Source organism: Schistocerca piceifrons, chromosome 1, assembly GCF_021461385.2.
Source record: "Schistocerca piceifrons isolate TAMUIC-IGC-003096 chromosome 1, iqSchPice1.1, whole genome shotgun sequence".
Taxonomy (NCBI): domain Eukaryota; kingdom Metazoa; phylum Arthropoda; class Insecta; order Orthoptera; family Acrididae; genus Schistocerca; species Schistocerca piceifrons.
Window position 1 is genome coordinate 510,995,202 of NC_060138.1, and position 15,150 is coordinate 511,010,351.

A 15,150-nucleotide genomic window follows, 5' to 3' on the forward strand; every position below is an offset into this window, starting at 1 on the left:
TTGGTACAAGTTGAACTGCAATATGTGTTTTACATTACCAGCTGTTTCGCGCCGTGATCATTTTCAAATTCAGCTGCAACATTATGCAACTAAATGTACCTGGATCTTTTGTGTATCATCTTGCTTAACAGCTAATCCGTGTTACGTGTGAACAGGAATTAGTTTTAAGACACGCGTCAAATTTCCATGTACACTATGTGATCGAAAGTATCGGACACTTTAGTGGATGTTATTATGGCATATCTCCACCTTTCGTCTTTATAACAGCTTGAACTCCGCTTAGTACATTGTACTAACATAACTTCCAATAAACAGCAATTAAGACAAATTCCTAAAGCATTCGTCCAAAAAACTGAAATCTACATGTGTCATGCAGTAGATTTATGAGCCATAACAAATACGGGTCGGCCTGTAAACGTGCTCCTCTGCCTGGCAGGTATGTTTTCTGCAATTGCTCGAATCGCAAGCTTATACACGTGAACAGCCTGTCAGGTAAGTAACTGAATAGCATCCTGCGTTAAAACGTAGCTTGTAATTTTTTCAAGACTTTTAGTATTTCATGTCACATTACTCTCGAAAACTGAATGCCTTTAGCATAATTTCTTTTGGAGGGGGTCATAACCCCCATGATCCCCCCTCCCCCTACGCCCGTTTGTTGTTAGGACGATTATTTCCTGTATCTCTGAGACGAAGCCGGAGGCCTGAGATGACACCGTCGCAACTTCATCACCTGTACCCTGCAAAATAGTGTCGAAATTGTGTCTGATACCTCGTCGTAATCTTCTCGTAGATGTCCAGCTGACAGCGGAAGTGAAAGCAAGTATGTAAACTTCAGAGTGATTTTTATTCTGTCCGGTCGAAACGGGGTGCACTTCTTTTCTATAAACAAATCGCAGTTACTGTATGAGAGAAAATCTCGACTATGATTTCAGATGTATGTTCATATTTTCCTTTCCCGTGTCCACTTCAACCAATTACGGGCAATACTGAAAAAAGCAAGTAATCAAGTTTTTCTCTTAACGTTGAATAACTAATTTCGTGAAGCTAAATCGTTTTCTCTGTCCATCCTAGAGCACAACAACACTAGTTTACTTACACACGAAGCTTGAAAAGACAAGCCTGCAAAAAACCGTATAATTTTTCCTAGTTCAAACGCTATGACGGTAAAGTATCATGGGAAAACTGTTTCCTTAATCTGGCTAAGCATTCTTAATCTACATACGATAATCGATGATAATCAAGGGAAAATACGCAGAATGAAGATTCAGACGAAAGTTCTCTGTTATGAGTTCCCTGCCGTCTACTAGACGATCGGTGTTGATTTAATTCCGTAAAAGAAGAGAAAATTGGCAAGAAATTACTCTTACCTTGTTTTAGGTTTGAGCGAAGTGGTCTTATAGCATGCTGTGAACGGCAGGGTTTACCTCCAAAATCAAGCACCAGAGGAGTAGATTTCGTATTAAGACATCAGCTGTGTTCTAGTACTACTAGAAATTCAATATACAACGACGCATTAGCACCAAGTTATGGCGCCTTCTCAAGGATCCCTGCTACCTGCAGAAGCAATAAGGAGCTTGGAAACTATTGCCTCGAACCTCAGAATGTGTTAATGTATTCAGTTATTTTCTGTTCAATCATCGGAATCAATTTTCTTAGACTTTTGTATTGTTGTTGTGGTCTTCAGTCCGAAGCTGCGCTGAAGCAACTCTCCACGTTAGTCGATCCTGTGCGAGCCTCTGCATAACTACTGCAACCTACATTCGAACCATCTTACTTTGTTCAAGACTTGGTCTCCCACTACAACTTTTACCCCTCAGACTTCTCACCAAACTGACGAATGGTTGATGCTTCCGGCTGTGCCCTGTCATCAGATTCCTTTTTAGTCAAGTTGTGCGATAAATTTATTTTTTCCTCAATTCGATTCAGTACCTACTCACTGTTATCCAACCCGCCCATCTAATTTTCGAATTCTTCTGTGGCACCACATTTCCAAATATCCTATTTTCTTGTGTACTGACAGAAAAAGCCAACCACCAGAAAGGAGCGGAGAAAATTATACGAGTCTTCGCTAGTTGATGGGGTATGTCATGTTATTTCAGTGATCACAATATGGAGTCAAAGATTTGCAAAGAACTTTGCAGCATGATCCCATAACGTTGCACCCCATCTGGCATCGATGCATGCATTGATTCGGTTGGGAAAAGTGTCAGAAAGCCGTGGTGTTCTCTCCTGAGGCAAGCTGGCCCACACCTGCGGTAACTGGTCACTTGACTTCATGAATACTGGCGCTGGGAAAGGCTGATGTCCAATCTGGGCCCACACACGTTATAATGGCGAGAATTTTGGGGGCCCCGTCGGCTGCAGGAGTACAACATCACGCATACAGTTAACAGAGACACATGCCATGTGCAGACATGCATTGTGTTGAAAAATGGCACCACGATGCCACTGCATGAGACTTAATGTAAGAGGACGCAGGGCGTACGTGATGTAAAGTTGTGCCGGCAGAATTCCGTCAGTCATTACCATCCGTTACTTGAAGTCAAACCGGATGGTTCCCCACATCATGGTGTTCAAGATAACACCACTGTACCTCTACAAAACACTGAAATAATGGGACTTATCGCTTAGTCGCCACCATACTAGCCGACGTTGGTCATCCGCGGTAGAGCAGAAACGCAATTCTTCGTCTTTCATCAGCAGTACATACTTACCAGTTCTGGCACCACCCCGAAAGCAGCAACTTGTGTTGGAGTGTAAGCAGCAGCCTACGCACGGGACGGTAGTTCCCTAGTCCGGCAGCTGCTACTCTCCTACTAATGGTGCGGAATGTTGCAGGTAACCCATTACTCGTTGTCGGATAGCAGCCATAGATGTGAAAGGGCTATAATATGCTTCGCGCCACAATACGGCGATCCTTCTTTGTGATGGTCATAGGTGGTCCAGCGGAACCTTGACGATAAGTATACAAACCGTCATATCTCCTTGCAGTCCAAAGCGAGCCACAGTTACATTTCAGTGCCCCACAAACCTGTAAATTGCAAGATTTCCAACAGCCACCTGAACGGAGATCCTCAATGAGGCCCGGCTATTAATTCTCAATATATCGACTGGATAACATACTTCAAATATTCATCTGAATTATTCGAAATCACTTTTGTAAAGTTTCACAAAACGAAATAACTCCTGGTAGTTGTTGTAGGTGCCCATGATACACTGATTTTATCTGTTTATTTGGTATTACAAAGACAGCACTACCATATTGCTCATTACAGTATTTTACAGAGACGTGACAGAAGTCATGGGACAGAGATATGCAGGTATACAGATGGCAGTACCATCGCCTACACAAGGTATAGAAGAGCAGTACACTGACGAAGCTGTCATTTCCGCTCAGGTGAAAGGTGTAAAGATTTCCAACGTGATTATGGCCGCAAGGCGGGAATTAACAAATGCGAAATGGAAACGAAAGTCCGTCCGAACAGACCATGAAGGCCCAACAGTACCGACCGGCCGCCGTGTCATTCTCAGCCCATAGGCATCGCTGGATATGGAGGGCCGTCTGGTCAGCACACCGCTCTCCCGCTCGTTTTGTCAGTTTAAGAGACCGGAGCCACTATTTCGCAATCAAGTAGCTCCTCAGTTTGCCTCACAAGGGCTGAGTGCACCCCACTTGCCAACAGCGCTAGGCAGACCGGATGGGCACCCATCCAAGTGCTAGCCCATCCTGATAGCGCTTAACTTCAGTGATCTGATGGGAACTCGTGTTACCACTGCGGCAAGGACGTTGGCCGAGCTAGAAGCATGGGACATTCCATTTCGGAAATCGTTAGGGAATTCAGTATTCTAAGATCCTCAGTGTCAAAAGCGTACCATATTACCTCCGACCATGGACAACGTAGTTGACCGAGAGCAGCGGCATTTGCGAGAGTTGTCGGTGCTAACAGAGAAGCAACACGACGAACTTGCTCTGCGCAGCGGACAGTTTGTTACGCGGGACGGGGTGCAGTGGACACATTAAGCTGCGGCTGACGGCGGCCACTCACAGGAGCGCTCGGCGCGCCGCTTGCAGACGTTGCAGACACACTGCCGCCCCCGCAGACGGGCCAACTCCGCGCAGGTGCACTGCGAGCGCCTCCTGCTGCGGGCTTGCGAGGACAGGACATCGGTAAAAGGTGACGACCAGTCACACAGCCCCGTGTTATAAATTGTGCTGAAGGAGTCGTGTCTCCATTCAAAGTGGTTTTAAACATAACAGGTTACTGGACAGTCATCTGCAGTCGAACTTCTGTATGTTGACTAAAAACCACTGCAGTTAATGTAAATTCTCTATTCAGTGCACCACTAGTTTCGTAATTTAAATTACATCGACTGGTGCAAATCTGATTCCACTTATTTTCATGTCTTCTCCTCCAGTGGTTGCTTTGCGGCTATGTTCTACTAAGTGTTCCGCAAAATAACATCAATATTTTTAAAAGACAGAGAATAAACATTGCTTAGATAAGAGACAATTCTACTCAAAAATACACCCCAAAACTGACAAAAAACAGAAACGTACACCAGAAAGCTGGTATATATCAACTACAGTGTAACACTTGTAATGTCAAATACATAAGACAAACAGGTAGTACATTTGATGTCAGATACAAACAACACATGAGACCCTGAAAGAATGGGACAAATCACTCCACAATTGCAGAACACCTGTGAGAACATAACCACAAACCAACCACTAGAAAAGAAGACATGAAAATAATTAGAATCAACAATAAAAAAAACACATCCTAACCCTTAATAAAATTACCACATGCAGAAAACAAAAGCAGGAAAGGAAACCCTGTTGAATTATCAAGTTCACATGCCAAGCAATACATAGTTTACACCAATAGATAAAACAATAGAGAAACACTCCAAAAGAGGATTATTATCATAATAATAACAATACCACCCAACAACTTCCACCCAACAACTTTTCACTCACTTGTCCATGAACCGCTTCACACATCATTTAAACCAAACTTCAAATCAGCTGATCACCAAAGCTCTCAACCACTCTCTAAGAGCTATTACATTCATATTAAGCACTCCACAACTCCAACCCATCCCCTCATTACACACACACACACACACACACACACACACACACACACACACACACAGACACACACACACAGACATAGAGAGAGAGAGAGAGAGAGAGAGAGAGAGAGAGAGAGCAGAGACGTGTTAGTTTTCAACATATACTTCGTTAGGTTGGCAACGTTTTAGGTAAAGAAAAAAACCCATAATGAACTCACAATATTTACGTCTTTAAAATCACACAAATAGCTATGACTAGTGGCAAGAGAGTAATTGTGCACCACATAAATAACGAGAAACGTCGTAAATAGTGTGAAAGAAAAAGTTCGGAAGATAAAATGGTGCTTATGTTTTGGAAACGAAGTGGTGGTGCGACCTCCAGATCAGACGAGACGAATTCAGATGCCAGCAAACTGAAAATAATTACTTATTTACATAAAGAACACGACGTGAACTGTCTGATAATCTAAAAATAACAAAACTGTACCCTTCTAGAGCCCACGAAGAAGCCTTAGAGGAAGAAAAAGGCGAAACGCTCCTGGGAAAAATAAACTACAGTTGCAGCAAGAAAAGGTGAATTTATTTACAAAACAAATATTGTGTACTTTAATTATTCATTGCGTTTAATATTCTCCATTGCATGAAGAGTAATTTACATGTTGTGGCACAGTGCATGGTGCTGAGCCTGACGGTTTTCAGCCAATATCACAACCTTACAAACTTACAAACTTTAGCATTATAACCATACACCCTGCATACTGTAATATTGTGAAATTGTGAAATTTAATTATTTATTGATTTTAATATTTTCCATTGCGTAAAGTGTAATTTAGTAATGTTAAAAACAAGTTTAGTGCTCAACATTGTGCTCAAGAGGATTTTGTCTTTATTGATGACATTTGGTTACCAATGAACTTGTGTTCCTTGAGGACGCTAGTCAGTTGTTTCCTGACGATGGCACAATAAGCCGAAAACGCCAGGGAATCCAGATTACAAACAGCAGTGAGTAGTGTGGCTGATTATTCATTCCTTAATACCACTCATTCCTTAATACCATTTGAGAAACAATCCAAGATACGAGTACAAAACAGAAACGGAATCTTGAGAGCTTAGTAAGTACCTTTCACGTTTTATTTTACAAGCGTAACGCATAGCGTTGTGGACAGTAATGAGTGTAATCGTCGTAGTCTCGAATCCGGTACTCTGACCTGGCAAAACTTAATTCCTCGACTGTACGATGTGCATTCTTGTTTGAATTTCTGCTGGGAATATGAGTTCCTGCCAAATGAAGATTTCAGATATTGTGTGACTTGTCATGCACACAGCTGTGTGAAACTTCGGGAGAAAGGCACCGCTGGTGATTTTCCATTTATTGTTTTGCGAAGAGAGTCAGAAAAGGACAGCGATGATGAAAAACACCTGCTTCAAAAATTGTAAGTTGCCTACCGTAAAGAGCATTGTTTTAGTCTCATGTTGGGTAAGAGACTATACCTTACAAGCGACCGCTTCCGAAACTGAATTATCGACTAACACCGTCTGTAACTGTTCAGTTCTGTGGAGAAGTCGGTTATGTGAGAGTCACGAATGACAGTGCTCCTGTCGGTGGACAAAACAAGATAACTCAAACAGACGAATCGCATACAGCCATTCGGAAATGCAAGAAAGGACCATCACGAAATATCCAAATTGAACATATATGGAACTTCGGAGGCATTGAAACGGAATCTCGGAAGTGCTTAACAGTTCGTGTATATTCGTGGGGTAAGGAAACTTTAGTGTCCCTCATAAACCACTTCATCTTGGCAGAGACCAAAGTTAGCCGGCTTTAAGTCCTACAATACCTTAAAGACATGAGGATTCCAACATAAATTTGTAAATCATTCTGTGAAATTTGTCTCTTCGGACGATCCATCTGCGTCCACACGCGGAATATAGAGCGCTCGTGAAAATATTCAGATCGTTTACTAAAATAGCGGAATACAGGAACATACTATGCCTCTTCCGGTACCCATACTTCCACAAAGTGCGGTTGCATGGGCATGTTCAACCTTCTGAGACTCTCCCAATATTCCTTAGAGACATATCTAGAGCTTACACGGCTTACGGGAAACAAGGATAGCTTGCGGCGACCTATACAAACCTCGGAATGGTTCATGAAGAAGATGTGGCTGACGAGTAAAATAACTGAAATTACTCATTTCCTTTAGAATTAATATTTTGTCGTTACTGTAATCACCACAATATCCATATTTGCCGCCACCAGAATCGTGCGGTCGATATATATCGTTCGGAGCCCGCGCTTTCGACAGACAATAGTTCTTAGAAATTACCGATTTCGTGATAATCCTAATGCCCACAACGACAGTACCACGCAAGATCGCGCAATTTGACACCTACTCTCCAAGAACGGGCTTCAGATCGTGGTTCGACGAACCGCATTTTTAAACTGTCTTCTTCGGAAGTGAAATAGGCTCATATCATTAGAAAGCCATTGTCAGAATAAAAACTGGACGGTGGAGTTCCCTTTAATCATTCCAGCTATGTCTGAAGGTTTTTTAAAAGACCGTTTCCCTTCTTACAACTGATCCTTCTGTTTCAACTCCTTTTCAACTGACGACGACATAACAGGATATTAAGCTGATTTGCGTTCCTTCATATCCCAAATATACAGGTGTATCATAATTTATGACGTAAACGCATACAGTTGAAAGTACACGATACCAGAAGCAAAAACGTCTCAGTAAACATTGAGTCGAAAATGCGTACCTTAAGAGCTACTAGCAATTTTTCATATTCGATACTGTGAAGCAAAACTTCTGCTGCAAGCGCTTTGCTTTCCATATTTTGGGAAGTGCTAATATGGACCAAAACAAGAAAAAAAGTCCAGTAAACATATTCTCTAAAATGCGTACCTTAAGAGCTATGCGCACTTCATCTTCAGTACTTTGGAATACAACTCTTCTAACGAACAAGTGCTCATAACTATTAAGGTACGCATTTTAGAGCGCATGTTTACTGGACATTTTTGTCTTGTTTTGGTCCATATTATCACTTAGGTGTGTTGTAAACCTACTGGGCATTACCTCATGTCAATAGTTACGTTTGCGTATGCGTTCAGTGTGTTACTAGATTCCCCCAGAAATTGAAAGCGACTAACAATCTAGAAACTTAGTGTGGATGTATAAAGGACGGTGTAACCTACAGAACATTTTCGTTCACAGTTATGCTCCTATCAGTTACATAAAAATAAATAGTATTTATAGCAAAACAAACTGTCATTGTTTGGTTCAGGTTTTATTCGAATGTTGATTTGTAGCCTAAAACAGAGGGATGCTGTAGTATAAATTAAAAAGTTACAGATTTGTCTTGTAGCGCTACAAATCGCAATTTCCTCAGACGAGGTAAAATTTTTAAAAACAGTAAAAACCAAAAAGTATTAAAAATCGCTTCAACACTTCGTCGAGCTTATATAAAAGACTTTTCTGGTATCGCTGAACAACTTTCGCACTTATCAATTATAACAGGAAACTCTTGCCTTTGATCATAATGAACATTCTATTGACTACAAACTAAGAACAATAATTTATATAGATCTTTTTGTGTTGTGTATGTAAACTGTACTTGCATCAATAGCTATCGTTTTGGTTACATAAAAGCGCAGAAATTACCGACCAACTACTGAAACACCTGGTTAAATCCGCAGGACAGAACAGGTAGCTGGAATTGTGGAAAGCGGCCAAAAATGAGCGGCTGTCAGTTACACTCGAACACATAACTTTACTTAGTTGCCAAAACATTCCAGCGCAAATTTCCTAGCTTAACTATCGACTGAATATGTCACACACTTTTTTGGCTTAAGGGCACAACCTCGTTAATTTTTAAAATGGCTGAAGGCCCATGATTCAAAACACAACTACAATAAATTTTTACAAGACAGAAAGCCCAAGGCTTTATCCTTAAATAATTTTTTTAATGAGGCTGAAGGCCCAAACAATGTAACATTTAACAAATAAGGGATTTAAATTTTACGACGGTGAAGGCCCATGATTAAAAAATACAACTACAATGAATTTTCAAAAGACAGAAGGCCCAAAGCTTTATCCAAAAATATATTTTAAATGAGTCTGAAGGCCCAGACAATGCAAGACTTGACAAGTAAGGAACTTTCAATTTTAAAACGGCTGTAGGCCCATTATTTAAAGCCAAACTAAAAGCACACAAATTCAGATCATCGGCTGTGAGCCATTAAAATACACAATCAAACACCAGTAAGACAAGGCAGTACAGCCAGCGCGCTCAGAAGTTTCCGGGCGTCGGTCTGCACTTTAAATATTAACGTTCGGTTAGGGGAGACAGGTAGTCGGCCCAACTACATCAGATCCTCCGGCAACCGAACCAAGAGACAGTCAGCGGACTCACCACCAAGACGACTTGCCTTCCACCCGACCAGTACACAAGGAACTCCAAAGCCAAAACGTAAAAGGCGTAGCCGCCCACAACCAAGTATGCATAAGTTGGACAGCAACACGGTGAGAAAAGGACACTGCCTGAATTTTAGGTCAGCGGCCAGGACAGATAACCGGAACGCTAACGGCCACAAGGCAGAAAATACCGCTGGTGCACTTTGACTTCAAATAACCAAAATACAGTTAAACTCCACCAGATGGTCGCCAACTCGAACATTCGCTGTTGCTCACGGGAATACCCCCAAAAGCCAACCATGAAAAACAACGGCACAATGTGAACAGACTGGCTTCGGTAATTAAATAACCACTCAACTTTGATGTCCTGGGTCTGTTACCAACGAATCTCGTAGCAATCGGAATAGCTGCCACACACTCCGACACTGCGTAAAGACCGCCAGCGGGCCCGGCTCACCCACACCACCTGACCGACTGCCACACATCAGCACAGGGACAGCACTAAAATAACTGAGCAGTCAACATCAAAAGCTACACACAGTTTCACGAACAGTTGCACGAAGGACTAGACAATACTAACGGCAGCGACTGTGCAATAACATGGACGAATCACGAGTCGGTACACGCAGGAAACCAATAAGCGATTGCCGGCCAACATACACGTCGTCCGACAAGACGACCGACCGACGACCAACCAAGGTGGTCCGCACTCAAGTGACATGTATCGGCAACCTCACTGCAGTCGCGCCTCGACTGAACTTCTGCCACGTCCTAAATCAAACACTGCCAGGTCCGAACTGAACTGCTAGCGCCTCCCAACTCACTAGTACATCCGAACTAACTCTCAACACACGACAGCCGGAAAATAATAGCAGTCAGCAAAGATAATACGCCAGGGCTAATATCGATGAGCGCCGCTGCTGCCGCTTACGGGCAGGCAAGGCGGCAACTCAGTGACACCAGTAACTGAAATTAACATAACGAGGTGGTAGTACAGTAGAAACAGGATGTCAAATGGGATATGGCACGAACATGAGCAACGCACGGCTCAACTACTTTTCTTTTACTTAATAAATGCACTTTATATTTTGTAAGGATACAGAATACACAATGAACTAACACTGAACGATGTACGGTTCTATGAGTAATTATGTGCAAACAAAGAAACGAAGAACAAACAGAAATCGTCATCTCCCTGTTCCTCTGTCACACATTCATTTATGTCTCTTTCGCCACGAATGCTAGCAATACTACTGGCAATTCTGCCGTTTACCATGTCATTTAGGTGCTGTACCGAAACTACCGAAATGTACGTTTGGTAGAATGCAACTTTATTGGGCCTGATTGAATAGTCCTTAAGGCACACGAAAATTAACATCTGTAAACCTCTTACATGGCCGTAATCCTTTTTATACCAAGTTGTAATTTTTTATCTATGAAAAAAGGTACATTATATTGTTTCTTTCTTCCGTTTGTGGTAGTGGCACGATACGGATGTAAGTGTCTCCATTGTATCATTTTTGCCAATGATAACTGGGCCGTTATGTTTCAAAGTTGGTTTCATTTGGTAAAATGGCCAACCTCTCAGTTATCCGGTTTTAATTATATAATGCCTGTAATATCTGACTGTTTAAAATAAGTTGGGAGCGACTTGCTTGCTGACACAACAATCGATCGCTATAAACGCTCTATCGTTACTTATTTTATTATTAGAAAGTCGAACCTGCGGCTTAATTCGAAATCGGATTTACTTTTGTAGAAAATAATCTATTTTGTATAAACGTTAACTGCGTACTAGGTCATTCGTCACCAAGCATGGCGATAGCCAACAATGACCATTTTCGACAGAATTTAATTTTTATTCACTCTAGTAAAGCCAGTAGTGGCCTTGATGTTACTTAGAGCAAAAAGTAATCAGCATCCAGAACAGTTTCAGCTGCAGTTGACAGTAATTGTAATTCCCCCTTTTTACCGCTTTTGAAGTGAATCTCTTTTGTTGGAGGCTTTATGATACACACGAACAGGACACTTACTCAAATAATACGAAAAGCACCACTTCAGATGGTAAGCCTTCAGCGTACATTGCCACAGCAGGCGACTGCTACAAGTTCCCGTGTTGACCCAATGACTGTGGCAGTTACGATTGTAGTCGCCATGTCATAATCGAGATATAACCGTGGATCAATGGAAACGTGTGAAATGGATGAATCACGTTTCTTGTCACAACCAGATCGATGTTTGTGTCCGAATACGCTATCGTCCAGACTAACGGCTGCTGGAGCGCCTCGGACGCTGGCCGCTGGGGGCAGTATTATGCTATGGTAGTTTATTCATCTGCATTTCCTTGGAACGTATGGTAGTAACCGAAGGCGCCATGACAGCTGTAGATACTTAAAAATTATAGCAGACCGCCTACATGCCTGCGTGAACGGTGTCTTCCCGACAGCGACGATATCTTCCAGCAGGGTAAACTATTGATATCACAAAGCCACAACCGTGTCGTTCGACGAAAGAGATATGGAGCACACGTTGATGTTTTGGCCACTAAATCCGTCTGATCTGAATCCGGTGGAACACATCTGGGACGCTATCGGGCGCCAGCTTCGAGCGCGCAGACCGCCGGACCATACGGTAATCGCGTGACCTGTCAGTAGGAATCTGGCGCCAATACCTCCAGAAACATAGCAATATTTCTCGAATTTTTGCCACTCAGAATCGCTCCTGTAATGTGTACCAATGGTGGACCAACACGCTTTCAAGCAAGTGTTCATTATATTTTCTCTCATCTGTCTAGGCCTAACTTTAGCATAAGAGGAAACTTGTAATTTCCTATCGCAGACAAATGATTTGGCTTGAAATTTTATCACCGGTGCTTCGGAAAGGGAGGCCAAGAGACTGTATCAAATCCCTGATCCCTAGTCGTGTCCTGATGTAAGTCTCACGTTACTCCCAACTGTACGATTTTGTTCGTAGCTGCAATTCAGCAGCTGCAGAATATTGCAATAAAGACAAAAATCAGTCATCAGCTGCATAAAAAAAACCTTTATTTCGTTCACTTCAATGAAGTCACCACAATTAAAATAAGACGTCATTACTTCTTGAAACTAAAATTTTTGTGAGTCTCAATGCGTTCTTCCCCTCAACTACTTCAGTGTGTTGTCACGTTACATCACATTAAATGGTGTCTGCGAAAGAAAATTATATGACAGGTACTTCGTTTGGAAGGGGAGGTGACGATCACATAGATCCTTCTGAGTTGTTAATGTCACATCAGATGCTGTCTGCGAAATGAAATTATATCACCGATACTTCGTTCGGAAAGGGAGGCCAAGAGACTGCATCAAATTCTTGATCCTCAGTCGTGTCCTGATGTAAGTCACACGCTACTCCCCACTGTACGATTTTGTTCATAGCTGTAGTTCAGCAGCTGCAGAATATTTAAATAAAGACAAAAATCAGACATCAGCTGCATACGAAAACCTTTATTTCGTTCACTTTACTGGTTTAGAAAGTTTAAACTGTCGTCTTTAGAAGTGAAATAAGCTCAAATCATTAGTAAGCCAATGTCAAAATAAGAATTGGACGGTGGTGTCCTACAAAGGATTGGCAAATAATACAGAAAACATGTATTTTTCATCAATCCTTCTGAAGATGACAGTTTAAATTATCGAAACCGGTAAAGTGAACGAAATAAAGGTTTTCTTGTGCAGCTGATGACTGATTTTTTTAACTTTGTTGACTCCCGAGTGTGTACAGGGAGAGACATGTGATCTTATTCATGGTAGTCCGTTCGTCAGATGAGCACGTTAAGTTCATTTGCTTCTCTTTCAGAACAGCAGGCTGTGTGCTGGCACCGGATGTCATCCTCTCCTCTGCCTTTCATCATCGTCATGATCAACAACAACAGAAACACAAACGCGACACTGCTTTCTATATGCATTCATTAGAGTCGCCTGTACAAGACCGTTACTGCTTTCAAGGGTAAAGTGCCTAGAAGGGTGGGAATACGAAAAACATTTCCCATTTAGGAAACGGAAACCGTAGAGGACTTCCGGTTAATAAAGTCACGCTGAGTTAACAAATGGTTCAAATGGCTCTGAGCACTATGCGACTTAACGTCTGAGGTCATCAGTCGCCTAGAACTTAGAACTAATTAAACCTAACTAACCTAACGACATCACACACATCCATGCCCGAGGCAGGATTCGAACCTGCGACCGTAGGGGTCGCACGGCTCCAGACTGTAACGCCTAGAACCGCACGGCCACTCCAGCCCGCTGAGTTAACACATTTCACGTCTGAACAGCATTCGGGCACTAGCTATGAGCGTTTAGCCCAAACAGCAACAAAATCTAGAACAATAAAATTCGGTTTCAGCTGAACTGTTGCGCAGAAAATCACAATACAAAATACAAAAATAAATGTAATGTAGACTTCATTTCCTTTTGTAATGTTCCGATTATATTGGTATAAGATATCCAAAAAGCTCCTGCCTAACAAAATGCAAGAAACTGGCAAACCACCTCACTAGTTCAAAATAAAGTTAAAACGTACTTCATTAGCAATTATTCCTATTAACTATAAGAGCAATATAGTTCTTCTGCGTCTGTCACGGCATTGTCAGTGTGTAAAACTGTAAGTAGGCTGTTTATGTTTTCTCTATGTAAGTAGGCTGTTTATGTTTTCTTATTGGCAACGTTACGTAGCGCTCAATATGAAAATCACTGGCTGTGCTGTGTGCAGTCTGTGGCTAGTTTGCATTGTTGTCTGCCATTGTAGTGTTGGGCAGCGGCAGCTGGCTGTGAACAGCGCGTAGCGTTGCGCAGTTGGAGGTGAGCCGCCAGCAGTGGTGGATGTGGGGAGAGAGATGGCGGAGATTTGTAATTTGTCATGAACTGATATATATATTATGACTTGTGATGATATTAAGGTAAATACATTGTTTGTTCTCTATTAATATCTTTCATTTGCTAACTATCCCTATCAGTAGTTAGTGCCTTCAGTAGTTTGAATCTTTTATTTAGCTGGCAGTAGTGGCGCTCGCTGTATTGCAGTAGCTTGAGCAGCGAAGATTTTTGTAAGGTAAGTGATTTGTGAAAGGTATAGGTTAATGTTAGTCAGGGCCCATTCTTTTGTACGAATTATTGAAAGTCAGATTGCGTTGCGCTAACAAAATATTGTGTGTCAGGTTAAGCACAGTCATGTATAATCGTATCAAGGGGACGTTTCAAAACCTCCTCGAGGACTTTTTTTTTTTTTTGCTAATTGGTGACTGATAAAATTTGCTTCTTATATATTGGCGAAAGAGGTGGTTTTCGAACTCTAATAAGCTGTTAAGAATGAGGAGGAGGGGTTTTAAACGTCCTTTATTGGTGTTTTCGTTACTTCTTTTCATTAGTGGAAAGAGACTTTGATTTTGGTTTGCTCTATTGCTTGCCACTGGTGTAAATAGGCAATGGGAAAAGCGCGGCAGTTGTGACGTAACGGTAACAGTTAATTGTTAATACATTGCGCAGTCTGTTCCTACGATTTCCTTGTGTTTTGTTCATGTGTACTTTCACTCGTTACACATCTTTGCTGGTTCGCCATATTGACGGGATCTACGAAACACGATGACTGAATGACTGAACACAAGCATAACATGATCGAC